This window comes from Pogona vitticeps, chromosome 1 (genome assembly GCF_051106095.1).
Source record: "Pogona vitticeps strain Pit_001003342236 chromosome 1, PviZW2.1, whole genome shotgun sequence".
NCBI classification, from domain to species: Eukaryota; Metazoa; Chordata; class Lepidosauria; order Squamata; family Agamidae; genus Pogona; species Pogona vitticeps.
Window position 1 is genome coordinate 43,286,083 of NC_135783.1, and position 23,013 is coordinate 43,309,095.

Below are 23,013 nucleotides of genomic sequence, written 5' to 3' on the forward strand. Positions count from 1 at the left end.
TCTATTTAGCAGGACTGGGTGAACAGACTTGGTTGCCAGAGGCAGAGAACAATATGCAGCCCCCTCTATTCCACATACAGAAGTCAACTGGACTGACCTTGAAATTCTCTTCATCACTGGCAATCAGGTAGCATTCTTTATCACAATTTGAAGGCTTCAACCTAGTTTACAGGTCATAACACAACCTCAATAGCACGCAGCTCTTTCATACAACACCTTGCAGGTGCCTCCCATCACCTGCAGCCAGTGGGGACTACTTAACTTGCTTTTTATTATCTGCCACCTGAGGCAACCAAGTCATTTTGCAACTGTTTACTTGTGACTGTCTGACTTACTGATTCATTTATTAGCCCAGATGCTTTTGGGTAGTGTGTGCCTGTAAAACAGGAATGACCTCATGGGCAGCTGGAGACTGCCACTGATTAAAGCCTTTCTGTTGCAATTTGGGGGTGCATGTGATTTCTTGCATTGTATACAAGCCATGTATACCCCAGCATCTCAAAAGGAAACCATTAATCGGTGGCAATCTGCCACTACCGATGACACCATTCACATTGGACCTCAGACATTTACTCATTGTATTTACATACTTATTCTTGCATTTATTTTCATTAAATATACATTTTAACTAACTATATTTCAATTAATTATAGTATTTAGATTTATATATAGTGGGGTCTCGACTTACAAACTTAATCCGTATTGGAAGGCGGTTCTCAGGTCAAAAAGTTTGTAAGTCGAATCTGCATTTCCCATAGGAATGCATTGAAAACCATTTAATTCGTATCTGCTCTTTTCCATCCATAGAAACTAATGGGAAGTTGCTATTCCACCTTCTGCCACTAGAGGGGGATATTTTTTCTTTTTTCCTTTTAACCTAAGATGACTTAGATTTTTAAAAAAGGAAAGAAAAGAGTTCGTAACTCGAATCTAAGTCCTATGAGAGCAGTTCGTAAGTTGAAAAGTTCGTATGTAGAACCGTTCATAAGTCAAGACCCCACTGTACCGCTAAGGAAGCATATAGGAGCTATTTCACTCAAGTGAGCAAGTCATATAGGCAGGTCAGAAAGGGGACAAAGAACAAGTCATTGAGGCAGATAGGAAAGAGAAGTAACGGGCAGCAGAGGGAAGCAGATGTACAACCCACATTTCCTCAAAGTTTTGTTACAGTAATTGCTTATCAGCTTATGGACTGTTTCTTATCAGCTAAAGAGAAACCTATAACTGCCTGCTGGGCTTAATTAAAAGGGTCTTAAAAGATCATGTAAAACATCGCAAAGATCTTATCTGGAATGGTTCTGTTTTGCAGCTGCATTTCCTATAAACTGCCCTTCCAAAACAATTGTATTAATGTTCATTTCTACACTGCTCAGTGGACAAAGGTGCTCAGGTCACTTTACAAACAAAAAACTGCAGAAGCTTCCATAGAGTCACAACAAAAGCAAGCAACTCAGGTGGTTCGCTATCAAAATGTTAAAATATGGAATGAAATAGAGTTGTTAGTCCCAACAGAGTCAGTGGGACATGCATAACTGTTGACCTGAGAAGTCCCATGATTCAGTGAATCTGATCTAGCTGGACTTAACAGTTAGATATAACCTGTTAGAAAATGGATAACTAGTAATAAAGACAGAACAAAACCCCAGGCATGCTTGGATACTATACTTGCGTCAGAGTTCAGATACAGTTAGGAACTGGGGCAAATCGGCCCACTATGCTGTGGACATTCTTTTTCAATTTTTTTTCCAATAGTGAGTAGAACTTGGTTGAGAGAGTGCAGTTTAGCACATTGTCAGATAGCACTCAAGATATCTGGGTTCAAATCCCCACTTGGCCATGGAAACTTGAAAATCTCATGTACCTCAAAAGCCCTATTAAGGTCATCATGGGAAGCAACTTGACAGTAAAGAGCATAATACAGTGCATTGTTAATGAGCTAAAAAAAGGAGTTAGTAACCAATTGTCCTATTAAGGACATAAAATAATGGGGAAATCACAAGAGATTTGCTCTGAAAAAAGAGGGTAAAACAGTTTGCAATCCCCTCATTGTATCAGATTTCAAGATGGCGTGTGCGCATGTGTGTGTGCACACACACACACGCACACACAGAGGAGGGAAAAATGACATTTTTATTAAAGCCACTGCTGCAGCATTTGGAATTCTCTGCTATAGCTGAGAGATGAGCTCTGATGCTCTCTCACTAGGAATCCAAAAAGGCTCACCGAACTACAAATCCAGAGATTCCCTAGGATGCAGCCAGGGCAGCTGGAGTAGAATCAAATTCCTTCAGCTGTGTCGTGCAGATACCTTCCAACTTAATTTGTTTCCCAGTTAACTTTCAGTGCTGGATAATTGCTTTCATCAATTACAATGATCAGTCGATCAATTTTTATCAAATGCAGTTAATTGCTTTCTATTATAATCATATTGACTTCTGTTGCTACCAGAATGAAACAGTCTCTTTGATGTGGGTTTCTCATCTTTCTGGTGTGAATCAAACTTTTAAGAATGGTACCTGTCGATTCTGCATAGCTTATTCTTTCCTTCTTCTGCAGTATAATGATGTTGATTATATTTTCGCTAGCTCATTAATGCAGAGGTGTGACATATTCTGAGTCTGACATTAAATAGTTTTACTGAATTATTCCAAACTAACTTTTCTTTGGGAATCTTCATGCAGGGGTGAAGATCTTACTGCAAGTGGGGTGTTTACAGCTGATTTTAACTGGAAATTATAATCCGGGGGGAGATATACAGGAGAAAGGGCAGAGGTCCATGTAATTCCAGAACCAGCAAGAGAAAGACATGCTGAGTGAAACAGCTTACCATTAACCTTCAGGGCCGAATGGCAGTGCTTTATTTTTCAAAAAGCAGAATCATTTTTATTTCAAGCTTCTTATGACTGACTTGAAAAGATATGTTTATTTAAACATATATGAGGCCTGCTGGATTTTTAAATTGAATCTTGAAACGCAAAGAGCCAACATTTTCCCTTAACAGCATTAGCCTGTCAGTCTGTAAAACCTGCTATCATTGTTAAGGAGGTAAAGGTGGTGAGTGAAAATTTACTGCAGAGGTTATGAATGAAACATTACAGCTGGATCAGAGCTTCAGCTTCAGTATGTACTTGTTTTTAAGTCAGAAAATCTTTCTAGGAAAGGATAACATGAAAGAATACACTATCAGTTCAGCATCATTTTCTGAAATCATTGTCACTATTATGTAGTTGTATGACACAGGTGGGCAACATACAGAGGGATGAGCTGCATGATTGTACTTGAGCATTTTCTCTTATTTTTGGTCACCTCTCGTTGCTCCCTCTTCTGATGCTGAATGCTCTTCAGCAACAGTGATAAAATTGCTGCTTTTGGATATGTAAAGGTTGCAGACACCATGCCTTGTTTTCCTTGAAGCCTTCAAGGAGTACAGTTTTCCTTCCAAACAAATATGTAATCTGTTCCATGGCAATTTGGCAGTTGCAGATGGGGTGCAAATCAACCCACTTATCCCTAGAACTTATTCAGCTTAGCACTGTAGCATATTCTAGCTACAGCTTATGATCTTCAATGGGTGCAAAATCTCAGCTGTTGTAGTTTTGCAACTTCACATAGTGCCTCTAGTAGGTGTGTCTGGGAGCGACCCCTCTGATCTGAGGTGACTGTCAATCTATCCAGCACTAACCAATTGTTCTTTCCCTGCCTCTGAATTCAAAGAGAGCCCCACCTTTCTCCTTCTGAGTTTTTCCCCCTCACCCAAGTCTGTTGGAAGCGGTGAGTCTGTCAAGGTCTGTTGTTCAAACCAGTCTTTTTTTCTTTTAGCTTGCTGTTATCTGTTCAACTGTAAGTAAAGAGATATGTTTTATTCATTCTACTATTTATGTCTCAGAGCTAGTGGATGTGAGGGTTCGTATTTTGCCTCCCCTGGTTTTAACTGAGACACTGGAGACAGTCGTGTTGAAAAATCATAACTGGGTTTTATTGGAACCAGTAAGAACAAATCTGTATGCTCAAACTCAATTTCTGCGTTTTCTCTCATCGCAACGGGTCCAGCAACGGCATCCAAATCTCTTTAACAAAGGACTTACAGTGTAAGTCCTCCCAAGGTCCCTTCAAAAATGGGTTGATGTTTCCATTTTGCCATTCTCTATCTCAGGGTTCAATAATGGGGTGGTCTCTTCATCTCGCCCCTCCAACCCATAAGGGTCTTCCTCTCCTCGAAGAGGGGTCCACCGTCCATCAGGTATCCCCTCCTCTGGGCTTCCTCTAGCCACCATATCCGGTGTTCTCTTTCCTCCCTTTCTACTGCCTCCTTTTCCTCCTTGAGCCTCCTGCACCACTCTCTGGCTTCCGACTCTCCCCAATAGGAAGGACGCTGTGGTAGCCCCCTTCTCTGCCGGTAATCAGCTTCTTCTCTGGGGACCCATACCTTTTCCCATTTCCCAGTCCCTGGCTCTTCTACCCATATCAATTCCCAGCCTCCTGGTATTACGTCTACCTCCCCTTTTATATCTCCCATTCCCACCTCTACAATGTACCTCCCTCTTTCCTCTCTTCCCACCAATTCACTCCCGGTCTGGGTGGCCACTTGTCATCTTTAACAGTTCCCGCTCTAATTCCCAGGTATCGACTCCTTGCTGTTTGGTCTCGATGGGTGGTGCAGGTGGGTCTTGTCTGTGCCTCTTGTTCCTTTTTGAGGAAGAACGACACTCCGGCGAGAGTCTCTATTTATTTATTTATTTATTTATTTATTTATTTATTTATTTATTTATTTATTTATTTATTTATTTATTTATTTATTTATTTATTTATTTATTTATTTATTTAATATCCCGCCCATCTAATCAGTTAAGACTACTCTAGGCGGCTGACAGTAGCAAAAACAACAATATAATTAAAAGCAATTTTACATAAGGAAAACTTTCAGCAAGATGGGACAGACACTAGGGAGTGGAAGGAGAGGGGAGGGGGGAGCGGGAGATCAGGAATTGACAGAGGGGAAGGCCTGCCGAAACATCAATGTTTTTAGTTGATTTTTGAAAATGCCCAGCGAGAGAGCCGCGCGAATATTAGGAGGGAGGTTATTCCAGAGGCGAGGAGCCACCGCCGAGAAGGCCCGATTTCTTGTCTTCTCCTTCCAGGCCTCCCTCGGCGTCAGGCTCCTCAGCCTCACCTCCTGGCTCACGCGGGTGACACAGGTAGATCTTGGTGGGAGTAGGCGTTCCACCAAGTATCGAGGCCCTAAACCGTTTAGGGCTTTATATGTAAGCATCAACACTTTGAAGTCAATGCGGAAGCAAATGGTCAGCCAATGCAATGCGGCCAGAGTGGGTGAAATGTGTTGGTATTTTTTCACACCACTAAGAAGTCTGGCCGCCGCATTCTGCACCACCTGTAGTTTCCGCAGCAGCCTCAAAGGCAGCCCCACGTAGAGCGCATTACAGTGGTCTAATCTTGAGATTACGAGCGCATGCACCAAGGTAGTGAGCGCCTCTACACTCTCACCTCGCGTCTCTCTCACACACACATGTCCAAGAGGGTCGCCCTCTCCTGTTCACTCTTGGCCCATGGTCCCTGCCAAAAAAAATTATCCACGTTAGCGTGTTCCGCACCTTTCTTGTACTGGACAGTGAAAGCAAAGGGTTGGAGGGCCAGATACCACCTTGTTAGCCTAGGATTGGTTTCCTTCATCTGTACCAACCATTGGAGGGGAGCATGATCTGTTACAAGAGCGAAAGGGGCTCCTTGTAAATAATACTTTAAGGCAGTGGTTCTTAACCTTGGGTTACTCAGGTGTTTTTGAACTGCAACTCCCAGAAATCCCAGCCAGCACAGCTGGTGGTGAAGACTTCTGGGAGTTGCAGTTCAAAAACACCCGAGCAACGCAAGGTTAAGAACCACTGCTTTAAGGCATATGTGGCCCATTTTATTGCCAGAGTCTCCTTCTCAATAACTTCTCAATAACTGCATACTTTTGCTCTCTGGGACATAACGTACAACTCAAGTATAGTACTGGGTACTCTACCCCATTCTGCACCTGAGATAACACAGCCCCCAAATGTGTATCTGAGGCATCTGTAAACAAACTAAATGGGAAGTTAAAGTTGGGAGCAAAGCAGGTAGGTATCTCACAAATAATGGATTTAAGGGTCTGAAAGACTTCTTCTTGCTTATTATCCCAATTTACCCTCTTGGGTGCTTTCTTCTTGGTCAAATCAGTTAGAGAGGCTGCTATGGTTGAGAATTGTGGGATGAACTGTAGTAACCTACCAACGCAGGAATTGTTGAACCTCCCCCTTGGTCTGTGGTCGATACCACTGAGATATTTTTGTAAACTTCTCCTGCTGGGGTTGGATCTCTCCCTTCCCCACTTTGAACCTCAGGTATTCTGCTATTCACTCTCACCTCGCGTCTCACAGTGGAACAGACTTTAAGTGCCAGTTAATGAAAGAAAAAGGGTGGTCTCTGGGGAACTTGAAGATATTCTGGCCTGTGAATCCCTGCACTTCTGCTGTGCAACTGGAGGAATTTAACTTAAAATTCAAAACTCAGTAACAACAGCAAGGGTCCAGTTCATGAGAACAACAGAAGTGTTCTGTATTATCCAGAAATTGAACAATATTCACCCATTCCTTTTGCATCTCCTGTCACCAGCACTCTTGTCTTCAAAAGTGTCTTCCATGAACAAATAGAACTTCAGGCTGTCATAACCCTGTTTGGCTTCTGCAGTAGTATGAACAATACATTCACATACGCCTTCACAGAAGGTATTTGCTGTAAAAAAGTAAAGGTACAGCAAACTGTACAGTTGAGCAAAATTATAATAATGCTGCTTTGTTGCACGGACTTTGAAGACTCACAAATAGTGAATGGTTTGTCTGCGTATCTTTTAAAAAGCCAGCCCATTGTTCACTGATCATTGTGTCTGTGTGCTTTGTTTCCAAACATTGGTTTTGCACAGAGACTGCAACTGTGGCTAAAATCCTATTGTTCATTTATGCAGGTGGTATAACTTTTAGAGGTACATTGTCATAAGTTAAGAAATATCCATAGACCATATCTGTTGCACACAAAGTCATCCGACTTAGTTTGCAAGATATTTCTCTTCAAGCAGGCTTTCCCTGAGTGAATGACTATCTGCCTGAATGAGGTTTTAAATGGATTGTGATACCTTACTGCTTTGAATGTGGTATTGTTGAATTGGTGTTGTTAATGCTTTTTATTATGGTATTTGTTTTGATCCTTTTGAATTTATTTTAATGATTTCAACCACCATGGATTCTTTTTAAGGAGAAAGGCAAGATAAAAATATTTTGAATGAACGAACGAATGAATGAATGAAGAGACTGGCTGAAATTTGGGAGGCCTATTCAATGAGCCCACTATATGATCTTGAGCAAATCAGTATCTTTCAAATTTAGCTACCTGTGAAATAGTGACCTACTTCACTGGATTGTTTGCTGTAGGGAATAATGCAATAAAGAATGACAGAAAGAGGATTTCTTGGTAAAGAGCAAAAATAAGGAAGTTCCAACAATTTCTCTTAATTGCTTTTACTGCTTCATTGCTCAGCAGCCTCCTCTTGAAACTTCCTCAGCTCCACTGGGTTTAGTTGCTGGTTATGCTTGAAAGAAACAGCACTTATACTGGAATTCTTTATATAAAGAATTTATATCAGCAATCTCACCTTCACCTTTATTACATGGGCAATAAAGTTGCATTACTTTGCCATTCCTTGATGCCTGTAGAATGAAGGTCTGGAATATATATTCTTTTGTGCATACTGTATATTTGGATTATATTTGACACTAGAGGTCTAGGTGTCTACTCTGACTGAGATTTGAACTAGATGTTAGTACAGTTCTGATGGGGGTGGGGAGATTTACAGGATGGTGAAGTCAGGATTTTTGTCAAGAACACAGAACCCTAGGGTCTGCAATCAAGGTTTAGGGAACCAAGGGATGTTGTTAAAGGTTAATTCAACTGCCCTTAACAAGTTGAGCATTGTTCCACTGCATCCTTAAATGATTTAGGTCAATGGAGAGTAGGAAAGCTCCACTTACCCCCCCTCCCCCAAAACCCCACTGCTAGAAACCATTGCAGGAAACCTTTCCTCTGTGAAAGTTTCCTTGGATTCTAATGCATACGTGTTCATACTCAAATGAATCTTAAAAGCACAAGGCAAGATTTTGATGCTATTGTTAATTATGGCTATAATTACATGCAAGTGTGCAGCCTCCATGTAATTGCACATAGGATTATGGCCACAACTGGAAGCAAATAGGTGGCATGACAGTGTCGCCACATATTTGCTTCCACTTATGGCCGTAATTCTACGTGCAAAGAGCAGAGCCAGCACACAGTGCTCCAGAAAATTAGATGGAAAGTTGCATGTCATCAAGTCAATTCTTATTTATAGTGACCCCTTCCAGGATTTTCTGAATATAGAGTACTCAGAAGTGATTTACCATTCCCTTCTTCTGAGAGCGCTCTGGAACTTTGAAGCTTGCCCAAGTCTGCACAGGCTGCCTCTTCTCTTGGAAGGAACAGTGGAAAATTGCATTACTAACTAGAGATGAGCATGAGCCAGAAAAATGCTGGTGATTCGTGGTTAGTCATGGACCACGGACCATGAACTACCATGAACCAACCTGAAAACTAAACCGGCTCATGGTGCAGTTCTTGGTTCATGCCCACTGGGAGGGACTACCTACTCCTGTTGTGGCACTGTGCCACCACACCACACTGCCGCCACCACTGTATTTGCTTTAATTGTTCATAGATTTCATCTTTTTTAAAGGAAGGAATTGTGTATCTGGAATTCAGGCATCATTAAGGAGCCTTCCTATAGGATAGACGTCTTCCCACATGCCTTCACATATAGACCAAACACACAATAAGTGGCAGGACTATAATCTATTGTCCCTACTCCCAACATTACTACATTGCTTCTGAACTCACTGCTCACACATTGAACAGTGTGTATGATAAGGGCCAGTTGCTTAGGACCACTGTGTGGCTTGAGATCCTGACTGCAGTGCAAAACCTACATCTGTAGGACCTTCTTTTGACACATCCTACCCATGCAAGAGACATAAAGGGCAAGATCAGCAGGGCATGGTCTTAACCCATATACAGTATTTCATGCATTTACTGTGTATGTAGAAGCAAATGAGGATACAGCATCCTCCCCAATATAGCTTAGGTAAAAAAAATAAGCAAGGATGGATGACATTTTGCTTCATATAGGTTTTTAATTGATTGATCTAATTCCACATCTCCTGGACTGAATACAGAACAAAGTCTTAAATTGTGGTTAGAAATCCATATATTTCCATGGTTGCAATATGGTCCATGAAAGAAAAGAATGCTTGACACTGCAGGTATCCCTTGCTTTAGTCAATGGAAGCATGTGTTTATTAATCCATTGCTGACTTCATGTGAAAAAGAGGAATCAAAATACATGTATTTTTTCATTAACAAAGAATTCCATATGGAAGAGAACAGACCTGGAGGTGGAACCACATCTACTCATAACAGTCCATTTTTAACTGTGTTGTTATGTGCTGTAAGATCCCTTCTGACTTATGGTGATGCTAAGAATGAACTATCTCCAGAATGTCCTGTCTTCAGCTGCCCTGTTCAGCTTCCTATAAAAGCTTCCATTAGTTATTCCATCTTGCATTTTGTCTTCTCTTTTCCACCTGCCTTCCACCTTTCCCTGCATTAATATAGAATAGCCTCAGCTTCAACATTTTTGCCTCCAGAGATAGTTCAGGCTTGATTTGATCTAGGACCCACTTGTTCATCTTTCTGCAGCCCAGACAAAACTCTCCCTCAACACCTCAAATTAATCTTTTTTTTCTGTTAGCTTTCTTTACTGTCCAGCTTCCACATCCATACATAAAGATCAGAAATACAAGAGTGTGGATGATCTTGGTCTTGGCCTCCCATGATACAGCCTTATACTTGATGATATTATCTAGTTCCCTTCCTTATCTCAGTCTTCTTCTGATTTCTTGGCTGCAGTCCCCATTAGAATTGATGACTCAACCAAGGTATACAAAATCTCTAAATATTTCAATTTCTTCATTATTAACATGAAAATTATGTAGTCATGATTAGCCACTCCTTAAATATCTTCAGTAGCTATTAGGGTCAACATAAGGCTGTGATCACCATAAACGATTTGTTGTCATATAACACAGACAGTGGCTTCACTGGTGTGAGAGGCTTTGCTTTCATTACTGCAGTTCCCTTTGAGTCAAGGAAGGCATTTAAGGAAGTGTGGTTTCAGACCATGCCTTCCCTATACTTGGATGAGAAGTAGGCAAATATTCCCTTATCTCTATATCTTTGCATTTATAGGGCATTGGAAATAAGGGACATTGAAAATAAAGGACATTATTTATTTGTATTTGCACGATAAAACCAGGAAAATCTCTCTCTCTCTCTCATTTCCTGGTTTCATCATGCAAATACAAATAAATAATTAATAATTATGTCCTTTATTTTCAATGTCCCTTATTTCCAATTTTATATATATATATATATATATATTATACATATATATATTGCACCTTTGGTGGAGGGAATGTCTTTAAGGAGTTGGCTGAGTGAAAGCAAATTACTCCCTGATGTGCATCAGTAGGTAACCAGTCAAATACCTGTATTTACTCTGGCAGCCGAAAAGATTAGACCAAAGGATTTAATTGCTGTTCCAATAAAATGTGCAAATGACAGATTTGTTTGATTAGTATATTTAACCTCCTTTTAAAAAAAATTCCAGTCTGATAAAATTTGCAAAATACTATGGTTACATGCAATAAGACTTGAGTAATAATAAGTAACACATATCCTCACTTAGTGTTTCCAGACTTCTTTGAGAATATCTCAGAAAGCTCAGGGAAATGTGATCTCATTCTTCCATTTTCCTCATCCCAGCTGCTCTCCTCCCTGAAAGGTGTGCAAATTGAGCCAGGCCAATTGAGGGTAGCTTTCTTGCCTACATGAAATCTGGTTGTTTGGAGTGCATATTGTTCTAGCCTTCTTCCTAGCCATGTCTGTATGGCTAATGCAAGCAGTCCCAGACTATTCATGTGGTGTGTATTTTCCTGATAGTTTAAGAAGAGGCTGCTGCTGTACAGCATAACAATAAGAAGAAAGAACTAGATGGAATTTTTTTAGAAAGCTCCTCTGTTTTCTGCTTCACTATGCCCACATCAAACATTCATAAAGGTGAAGCAGGTGGTACATAGAAACAAGTTCCTTGTCACTGACAAATATTGTAACATTGTACTTTGCTCTCTCCAACTGTTAGGTGCCTCACCTGTAGTCCATCTTTTATGCTTTTTGTGATAAAAATGCACACTCTCAAAAACAACTTTAGAAATTCACAGATAGATGACTGTGTCCATCTCCAACCAAAAGTTTTGTGACATACTGAAAAACTAACAAATAGTATTCGGCATAAGATTTCATGGATTCAGCCCCATTTCCTCAGAGGCAACTTCACACTGAAAAACACAGTAATCAGTCATGTAAGAGGTTATGTTATTGTGGGCAAGAAATAGGCTGATTCCCCTCACCTTAGCCTTTTATTTTCGCCACATAAGAACGCTTGGACCTTTGGACTGGTTATCCTGTCTCTCTCCCAAAATAATGAAATCTGACCTTGGCCCATTGCCAGTCTCTCCCCCAATATCAAAACAAAGAAAAAAATTACATATAGCAAGAAAGCTCTTATAGTTATAACTCTTGGTGGCCTCACGTTTGTAGAAAATGCTTCCAATTAGTGAAAATCAGAACACACCTTTTTAAAATAAAATCCTTCTTACTAATCACATGCCATTCTGCTCTGGAATCCAGCTGATTCATTCTCAGTGATGGTGTGCATATACAGGGTGATACTCCAGGTGGCATTTCTCAGGTTCAAGACCCATTGTAGACCCAAGCATCAACAATAGACCAATTAGGGATGTGAACAGTCTTATGCACATTTTATCAATATCTTCTTTGTATTTGAGACAAACTGTCTTGACATGGCAAAAGAACATCAGAATTCTCCAATTTTTGTAAGAGTTCTTCTGTGCATGCATGAGACGCAGTGATGGCGAACCTATGACATGCGTGCCACGGCTGGCACGCAAAGCCCTTTCTTCTGACACGCGACAAACTTTTTGAAGTGGCTGCAGATGGGATTCCCCCTTTCGCTTCCTGTTCTGGGTCCTTTAACTTCCTGTCCGTCCCCATGGTTCCCCTTTTAACTTCCTGTCTGTCCCCATGATTCCCCCTGAAACTGCCACTTCCTGTTCCGGTTCTGATCTTCCAGGCAGCACAGCAGCCACCGGTTTCTTCTCATTTTGGGCACTTGAGCCGGAAAAGGTTTGCCTCCACGGTGCTAGCTTATTGCAGAGCCAACCTATGTTCATTTCCCCTTGAACTCTCTCACTTGAGTTGTTAGGCAAGAATGGGAGCATCAATCTGGTAATGGCAATACACAGAAGGTAGAAGAGAACCATGTAGCTTTGCCTTTATATACCACCCAGCTACTTGGGGTGCTGCCTAGTAGGCAGCCCACAAAGCTGCAGTAACCCTTTGGGTTGGATGCCATCCATGTTAGTGTTTTTGGATGGAGAACAATTTTAACAATCTATGTATCATCAATTTTCATTCATTTGTTTATTGTTATTATTTTCAAAAGGTCAATGGTAAAGTCTGTTGAAAGAGCTACATGAATGTGCATGGAATAATGTGTACTACAGTATATGACCTTTTTTCCGCCTGCCCCATGACTAGATTGTAATTCACAGGTTATAAGTTATTTGAAGATATCTGGCAGATTTATTTGGGTGTTCATTATTTAACACTGCATGAATCAATTACAAGTACTCATGGCAGAATATTTTTCTATTTAAGAGATGGAAAGCCAGGCCTGATTAGTAACAGGACTGCTTTTATGTCTCTCTTCTGATTGAAGAAGTCAGTGCACCAGCCATTCTATAGCTGTTTCATAGAGATGCAGATTAATGTAGACAACTGATCTCATACACTGGGATAAGTGAATAGACATAAATTGATTAGATTTAATGAATAAAATAATAGGGCTTTGAGCTGTGCATATGCCATCTGCACAACAATTTTAAGACTAAAAGGCACATTGGTTCTGGACATAGTATTGAAAGAAATTATGAAAGATCCGGTAAATTCCCTTCTATCCACCCAGACATAAAGAAGCAGCCTCAGAAAAGAATTTTTTTTTCAGCAGGTTAAAGTGATTTGCAGAAATTGTCAAAACAGAATATATTTCAGCTAGTTAAAGTGGGTTATTGGAATTGTTTGTTTGCTAGATTTTAAAGTTCATCCTTTAAAGGCGAACAATTCAAATATAAAAAGATAAAACAGCCACCAAGCAATGCCCTTGAACACACTGAAGGCCACTGATATAAATAATCCTTATACCTTTAAGTGCGTGCAAGACTGCAGTGATGTACAATGAAAGGAGACACCCAATGTGGCGTAATGGATAGCGATGGACTAGGCCTCAGGAGGCCTCAGTTCAAATTCTCACTTGGGCATGGAAGCTCACTGGGGGTGTGGAACTGGTAAAACCACTTCTTAAATATTTCACTTACCTTGAAAGCCCTATTAGGTCACTATAAGTCTGAGTTGACAGCTCAAACAACAACAGCCAAATAGACCAAAGCAATTAATCTTCCACTTTAAATGCTCGGGTGAGTATTGCCATTGACTAGCATGGAAACATGATGGTAAGAATCCAGGGATGGGGACTTGAGTCAAGGGACACGCTGTCAAGTCGGACTTAAATCATACCGGTGACTCTGTTGTTTTTTTCCTCAGTGACATGGACTCAACTCATGACTTGGAACCAATCCACCCTCCCTTTTTTCCAGGGGGAAAAATTATTTTTAATAGGGACTCGGACTTGGGGCTTGGTACCAAAGTCTCAGACACGGACTTGGGACTTGGACCCAAAGATTTGCCAGCATCTCTGCCAGAATCCTGTCACAGGAGCACTTAATGTTCTACTTGTGGTGTTCCATGATTTCCAGTTGGAGATCAAGAAACACCACAGGTAAAACATTACATGGTCCTGTAACAGGATTCTGGCCAGAATGTTTGCTGTTGAAACCAATGGGGCTTAGGCTTTCACAGAAAAATCCAGGGTATCTCCTTGCATAAGACTGTAAACAGTCAGGCACCAGACTGTCAGGGATGCAGAGCAGGGTAGCAGGATTCTGCCCTCCGACTTCAGCTTTGAGAACTGCAAATGAGGTTCTCCCTGTAGAGCAGGGCTTCTGCCAGGCCTGTTCTGCTTCAGTCCTTAGCTTGCCAATCCCTTCAAACCATTCCTGAACAGATGGTAAGCAACTCTTTAGAATATGACATAGGAAGGCTATGGATGGAGGGGGCATCTGAAGAAGTTGGCAACAGTCCACAAAAGCTTGTTTTGAAGGAAAGATGATTTGGGATGGAATCGGGGTGGGTAGCTCCCTCTTATCTTCTAATTATCTGGATTTTTTTCAACTCCACAGAAGAATAACTGGATTAAATCCTTTGGTGTTGGATGCTACCTACAGAGTCAGTTCTGTTCTTTCCTGGTTTTTGAAATCAATTTGTCTGCAAAAAATGCTACTCGGAATCTCAAAAACTTAATAAAAGTCAATTCATCAGTCAATTATGTTTACTGAAACCAACAAAATCAATGCCACTAAGTGTCTGCTGTAACCTGTGCAGACCCTACATCAAAATCTATTGAGATTAGAGCGGAGCTAAAACTATCTTTTTAATTTAAATTGCAAGGAAATGGATTTCAGATCAACAGTGAGAGAAACAACCTGATAGAAAAGGCAAAGACTGACCCCACCATTAGGCACAGTGAGATGACTACCTCCTGTATCAACTTGGGGGGTGGGCCATGTCAGCAGCAGCAGTCCTTCCTGCTGAGCTTAGCCTCTCTGTTCTTCCCCTGTGTTGAGAGGCAAAGCTTTATGAGTACCATAGCCTTTCCTGTTCTCTGCTAAACCCGTTCTCTTGACCTGAAGTGCTGTTCTGATGACTCTTCTATTGCAGTAAGTCTCGTGTTACAGGCTAGTTATTCATTTTTCAAGACTAAAAGAAGAAGAAACTTCAAAATGTATACCTTTTTTTGCATGAGAGAGATGCAAGGTAACCATCAATACAAAACTATAAAACTAGCAAACACAAAATCCCAATATAGCTGAAGGTATCCAAAAAGAGCAAAAAGCAACAGAAGCCATCTAAAGCAGAAAGAGTATAAAGTAACCTAAAAATCCAAAATGGCTGACCAAAGAAAGGGCTAGGAATCAAAAGTAGAGGCAAGAAACCAAAATTTTGTAACTTGGCAAGTCTCTGTGCAAAATGGTGTTTGTTAGATTGGCGCCGTAACTGAAAAGGTCTGCTCTTAGTAGATTTTTGTAACAGCTTGTTCAGAATAAGCGAGGTGGCCAGGTATGCAACATTCATTGCCTAAACTTCCTTATTTTTCTTTTTTAAATTTTATTTGAATTCAGACATACAAAAAACAGAAAAACAAAAAGAGAATAATAAAGAAGAAAAACTAAACTAAACCCTCTACTAAGCTAAACACTCCCCCTTTTGGAGTCAGAGACTCCAGCCTTGTTAACCCTCTGCTCTCCCCGGTTTGGTTTCCAGTGTATACTAAGTAGATATACATATATGGTAAAATTTGCCGTACACTCCTGTCTTCTTCTGGGCCCAAGAGTATATTAGTTCCCACCTTTGTTTTACATAGTCTCTTCGTTGTTCCCGTAGTGCTTCTGATAGCATGTCCAGTTCTGCTATGTCCCATAGCTTCTTTAACAACTTTTCTATCGTTGGAACCTCTTCACTTTTCCATTTTTGGGCCCAGAGTAATCATTAATTCCTGGTATGACATTCAATAATGCCATTTCAGGTTTTATATTTAAGATGCAACATTCATTGCCTAAACTTGAGAACAGGGTGTTAGCCTTTGTGATGTCACAAAATCTGAGATAAAAAAGGGGTTTTTTTATTATGTCACTGCCGTAGAATAAACAAGGATTGGGACAGAAGTAAGCACAACACAAATGCAAACATTTTTGTGTTGAGCAAGTTAACTGCAGCAGCAGCTGACAATGGTTGGAAGTGGGTGTCTAAATTTCAAAGCTACTGCTCTCTCTCTCTCTCTCTCTCTCTCTCTCACACACACACACACACACACACACACACACACACTCGCACTCGCACTCGCACTCGCACTCAACACGACTGAACTGCATCCTCCTCCAGCACTGCTTGCCTGAAAACCCAGAGAAACATAGTGGTTTCTCCAGAATCAGTTGATGCTCTGAGATATGGCAACAATAAGTACAGGACATCCAAGTCCAACTCGACTACCTGAAGTGGCACATATATTTCTTAAATATATAACTCTAAGCTATATAGTGCTTCCAAGACTAAAATTTAGCACTTCAAATTGAGCTAAAAAAAAACAGATAATCAATGTAGATCAAAATCAGTTGGAAGAAAATATTTCAGCCAGTAAGTTCCAGCCAAAGACTTGACAGTAGCATTCAATAGCAAATTGGCTGAATGTGGGGGAGGAGAACATAAAGGAGGGGATGAAGGCAAAATAGAAGCTGCAAAATGTAAGACAACTAAAGACATGTATTTATAATTCTTTATTTTTCAAAACTATGGCTATTGACTAGCATCCGGTTGCAACATAGGTGGAGCACTACATTCCACCCATGCTGCTCGAGGTGATCTTCGCCTTGTCATTGTACAAGTCAGAGATCAGTCAGTAGTGACAAACAAAGCTTCTTCTTGCTCAAGGCATTGGCTATCTCTTTGAAAAAGCCAGGGTGGGGGGCAACAAGCCATGCATGCACAGGACACAAAGAGACTTCTAGTCTACTGTACGTTGTTAATCATGTAAGTGTCAGAAAGGGAAAGCGAGGCACACTTTTGCAAAGCATACAACAAAGCAGCAAAACAGCCAGAAAACTTCACAAGATAACAATACTGCCTGTTTTTGTTGCTTCACCAATTTGTGCATCTATTCAAACACCCATGAAATCAATGATCTTGGCCCAGAAACCTGTGCTTTTTCCTCTGTTGCTGTGTGGACAATCAGCTCATTCATTAACTAGCAATTGGATTTTGTAAACGTAGCAGTGAAGTTCAGCCATTATGAAGAGAGTCCTTCTCCACTGGAAAGGTGGTACATCTAATGCTAATTAAATATTCTTCTAATAAAGCATTTGTATTTAATGACAATGAGTTAGAGTTATGCCTTAATAAGCTGTGAAGCTAAGTGAAACTAAAGGCCACTGTCTTTTGACACTGCTTGATTTCCTAGCTTTTGACTTTCTATGAGGTTCTATGTGCCTGTTTCAGGATGAAATGCTTATGTCTGCATTACTAATCTTTCCTGGCTGAAGAAAGCTACAGGATGTGCACAAATGATCAATTTTTATAGTCAATTAATCAATAAGTATTAGCTAGGATTCTTCTATTTTTTTCGATGGCGATTGAGATGGATGGGGACTTGAATTTCAGGACCTGCAATCAAGTCAGACTTAAGTTGCACCAGAAACTTGATTCAGACTTGTTTTGAGTTTTTTCTTTCTTTCAATGACTCAGACTCAACTTGTGACTTGGAAGCCACTCACCCCATCTTTTTTTTCTGGGGGAACAAGCTTTTTTAAAATAGGGACTCTGACCTGGGTCTTGGAACTCGGGACGTGGTTCCAAAGACTTGGACGTTGGACTCGGATCCAATGATTTGCTAACATCCCTGGGAATTGATCCATTTTGTTTTGTGTTTCTTTTTCCTTTTGGTATTCATTCCAGTTTGTACAATGCAACAAAATCACACTTGAATATGGACATAGTGCCATCTATGAATGGACAGCATGACAGAAAGATAATATCCTTGCCAATCTGTGGGAGATACAAATTGATTCTGTTTCATAATCTTAGCTCCATTATAAACTATGTAAAATCTCATCTGTTTTTAGTCCTCATCTGAGTTCATGTCTCAAACTGAATGCTGAACTTTGCCAATGGATATCAAAATAATTTCTGCTATTTGCTCACCATGGTAGGTAGGTCTTTGGGCAGTTTTTGGAAATCTAGTATCATTTCCCTTGAAGAAATAAAGCACACATACAGCAAGCAGAGAAAGCCTAGGGACCCATTTTTAAAAGACAGAAACAATCCATCTATTTTTCAAAAGTCCACACAATGTGGTAGCATTGATGGTAGCTCTGAGTAATTTGCACAAACTGTGGAAGTTACCTATTTGTTTAGGGCAAATAATTTTGCACAAGATTTTTCAAGCTGTGTAAACGTTGGCAAGTTGTTACTACCCCGAAATATCTCATCTTCTTTCAGGATAAGAAGAAAATGTTTGCCATTCTTCAATCTTACACACAAAAATAAAAGAAACAAGGATTTAAACCCCCTTGCCAGAGTTTGTATTAATAAAATCTCTGGCTACAATTCTTTGCAACCAAGGTTGGAAGCATTATTGCTTCAAACAAGACTTTGAAGCCCTAGAAAGATCCCCTTGGAGACATTTAGCTCTATCTATTAATATAATCCATATCCAGGATTTGATCTAAACTAGATTCCACAGCTGTTGTTGTTGTTGTTGTTGTTGTTTTAAAAAAAACAATTGTGCACAAACATGGATGTTTTTTCTTTTTAAACTTTCCAGCCCTCTGAAGTTGAATTCTTTGAACTGTAACACTTGTCTCTCATTTGAGATGAGTGTTATGAGATGCCAAGATCAGTGTCTCTGAGGCAAGAAATGATAAACATGGAAACAACTCTAGTATCAGCTAGACTGGCACTATACAGCATGGGCTGGGAAATTCTTCTCTTTTTTTCTCCCTATATTTCAAGCATGAAATTTGCCTTCATGGCTTCAAGAGCTACCTGAAAGTTTTGGAAATGGATTTGAATGTTTTGAACTAATTCTAGGTAAAGTTACATAAATATTAAGTAGATAGATAGATAGATAGATAGATAGATAGATAGATAGATAGATAGATAGATAGATAGATAGATAGATAGATAGATAGATAGATAGATAGATAGATAGATAGATAGATAGATAGATAGATAGATAGATAGATAGACAGACAGACAGACAGACAGACAGACAGACAGACTGACTGACTGACTGACTGACTGACTGACTGACTGACTGACTGACTGACTGATTGATTGATTGATTGATTGATTGATTTTTAAAAGCCTCTCAAGGAGGTAGATTCTAGTATGATGGATACACTGAGGGAAAATACTATCATTGGCCCTATAACTTCCAAAAATGTTATTTCCTTTCCAGAGTCTCAGAGATAATAATTGAATGTCTTTTTTCTATTTTCCTCTTCTTCTGAAAAACAATTTTCTTCAAAACAAATTTTATTTTATATGATTCTATGCTGAATAAAGTATGCAAAAGCTTTTGACTGTGTGGGCCACAACAAACTGTAGCAAGTTCTTAAAGAATTACGAGTGCCTGATCACCTTATCTATCTCCTGAGAAATCTATATGTGGGACAGGAAGCAACAGTTAGAACTGGATATTGAGCAACTGATTGGTTCAAATTGGGAAAGACGTACGACAAGGGTGTACAGTCGTGCCCCACTTAACCATTACCCCACATTACGACAAATCCGCTTCACAACGATGTTTTTGCAATTGCGATTGCAAAACAATGTTTTAAATGGGGGAATTTCAAAACAGCTGATTGTCGGGTTTTCAAAATGGCCACCGGGTGCTCAAAATGGCTCCCCGCTGTGCTTAGGGATGGATTCCTCGCTATACAGGCACCAAAAATGGCCACCGTATGGAGGATCTTCGCTGGACGGTGAAGTTTTAGCCCATTGGAACACATTAACCGGGTTTTGATGTGTTTCAATGGGTTTTTTATTTTCACTTTACAATGTTTTTTTTACAGTGATTTCACTGGAACAAATTAACGTCGTTAAGCGGGGCACCACTGTATATTGTCTCCCTGCTTATTTAACTTATATGCAACATACATCATACAAAAGGTTGAACTGGAGGAATCCCAAGCTGGAATTAAGATTGCCAGAAGAAATATCGACAATCTCAGATATGCAGATGATACCACTCTGATGGAGAAAGTGAGGAGGAATTAAAGAACCTCATAATGAGGGTAAAAGAGGAGAACGCCAAAATGGTCTGAAGCTCAACATCAAAAAAACTAAGATCATGGCCACTGGTCCCATCACCTCCTGGCAAATAGAAGGGGAAGATATAGAGACAGCGACAGATTTTACTTTCTTGGGCTCCATGATCACTGCAGATGGAGACAGCAGCCATGAAATTAAAAGACACCTGCTTCTTTGGAGGAAAGCGATGACAAACCTCGACAGCATCTTAAAAAGCAGAGACATCACCATTCCGAGAAAGGTCCGCATAGTCAAAGCTATGGTTTTTCCTGTAGTGATGTACGGAAGTGAGAGCTGGACCATAAAGAAAGCTGAGCGCCAAAGAATTGATGCTTTTGAATTGTGGTGCTGGAGGAGACTCTTGAGAGTCCCCTGGACTGCAAAGAGAACAAACCTATCAATTCTAAAGGAAATCAAGCCTGAGTGCTCACTGGAAGGACAGATCCTGAAGCTGAGGCTCCAATACTTTGGCCATCTCATGAGAAGAGAGGACTCCCTGGAAAAGACCTTGATGATGGGAAAGTGTGAAGGCAAGAGGAGAAGGAGACGACAGAGGATGAGATGGTTGGACAGTGTCACTGAAGCAACCAACATGAATCTGACCCAACTCCGGGAGGCAGTGGAAGATAGGAGGGCCTGGCGTGCTCTGGTCCATGGGGTCACGAAGAGTCAGACACAACTTAACAACAAACAACAACAACATGCTGAGTAAGAAATATCCAGTTGACAGTATTTTGGGTGTGTTAAACTAAGTCTGCACTTTTCTTCTTCATTTTTCCTTTTCTACTGTACTGCCAATTTGTGTGGGTATGTGCTGAAGGCCATCACTGCCTGATGGGAGTCATTTTGCTCCATGTAGGCTTCAAGAATCCACACATAAAGCTCCTGTTCTAATCTGGCTGTCACAGACTGTAGATACATTTCAGTCCAGCAGGTGTAGCTGCATTGATGCTGCACAGAAGAATTTGATTTATAGACACTTCCAGATTTAAAGTAAAAGGTGAATGTATCCCTCTCCTACTTCAGAAATAAAGAAGAAAGCACTACGTCACGCTTTACAAATTCATAGAACAAGATTCCCCCCCGCGTTTACATCAGTTGATGTTTTCAGTGCAAGGAGAACATACAATGCAGAGCCCTGTTACCAGTTTCCAAAATGCTTAAGTGGAGTAATCATTAATCAATGGCATTAGAAACATTATTGAATCATACCTCATATTTTTATTCTTATATGAGCAAAGTTGTAATAACTGTCAAAAAAGGCAGGAGTGGTGGGGAGAGTTGGGCCTTATTTGGCTGAGTCCTCTTCAGAGGATGAAGACAAGGACAAGCAGCTCCGCAGGAAAGAGAGCAGGAATGAAGAAGATCTTGAAGTCTCAGCGGCAGAAGAGAAGGCACATTTCTTGAAATTAGGTTCTGACTGCTGGGTGGATGGCCCTGGACAGTTGTGGATGCTCTCTCACTCCTATTTATGGATAGCTGCCTCTAAATGCAACTGTGTGTGGCCATGTCTTAGCAACGAAAATATTTGTTTGTCGCATCCTTACGCACAAAGAAAAGGAACTACAAAGTCATCATCTTCAGTCTCTGAGAGATTGAAGTATTCTGTGGTGCTTTTGACAAGAAAAGAGAGTGAAAACTAAACCAGACAACATGTTAAACATAATTAGAAGAAGAGTTCTTATAATAGGAAGACACTGTCTATTTAGTCTAACAGGATCTTGCCTCAACTCACATTTGTCAAGTCAATCTGCTTTTTAGTTGGGAAATAGCATGACTTCTTTTGTACATCTGATATTTAAGGCAAGGAACACTCACTGAAAGATGTGCATTCCTAAGACATGATTTTTTAGGAAGAAAATATAAAAGGTAAAGGTAAAGGTAAAGAAAATATGCATATGCTTTAATCTGATCCCCCAAATTTGCAAACAACTGGTGTTCATTGCATAGGTTTCTAAGGATTAGAAGTATTGGAGCAATTGTTTGCATCTTTAAAAAATCAGTCAGCAATTCTACAGTTGCTGTCTGATGTGAAGTTTGGGTCTAAAAAGGAAAGGTCAATAGTATGACACAGAGACAGTTTGCATTATTAGGAAGATCTTGGCAGGTGGGGGGGGGGGAATAATACTCCATGTCTTCTTCCCATTTGGGGCCAAGGCATCTTCCATGACTTGAAAATTTCATATTTAGGCAAAAAGAAAGTTAGTTCTTATCTGCTATATTTCCTTCTACCTTTCCTCAAAATGCTGGGCAAAGTGATAAGCAAAACACTTCCTTTTCATACTGGGCAAGGGAACACCAATGGTGAGGAATGGAAAAAATACACTGTATGCTAGATTTTGAGGGGGTTGTTGGTTTGTGTTGGGTATAGTTTCCAGGCCTCAGCATACCAGCTGGAGTGTTAGGCAATAGCTGTGTATCTCCGAAGCTCTAGATCACTGGTTCTTAACCTTGGGTTACTCAGGAGTTTTGGACTGCAACTCCCAGAAGCCTTCACCACTAAGCTGTCCTGACTGGGGTTTCTGGGAGTTGCAGTTCAAAAGCATCCGAGTAACAAAGGTTAAGAACCACTGCTCTAGATGATGAAATAAATTTCAAGACAAGCAATTCTAAGGGTGCAGAAAGCTAAATTTCTCTTCTCCTAGGCTGCTTCCATTGTTTTCTTTGTTCCAATACCTGGAGTCACCAGCACTCTCGAAGGCTAGAGGGTTTTTTTATCCATCAAACTGACATAATCTCCTGGAAGTGCTGGGTCATCTCTATATGTTTCCTCAATCT

The 23,013-nt window shown here is 40.4% G+C and overlaps 1 protein-coding gene across 1 annotated transcript in view; it reads left to right on the forward strand.

The window, feature by feature from the left end:
• The window catches only part of LRFN2 (leucine rich repeat and fibronectin type III domain containing 2), a 330,651-nt gene that overhangs the window by 273,797 nt on the left and 33,841 nt on the right, over positions 1–23,013 (forward strand). The gene's annotated exons all lie outside the window — the stretch shown is intronic.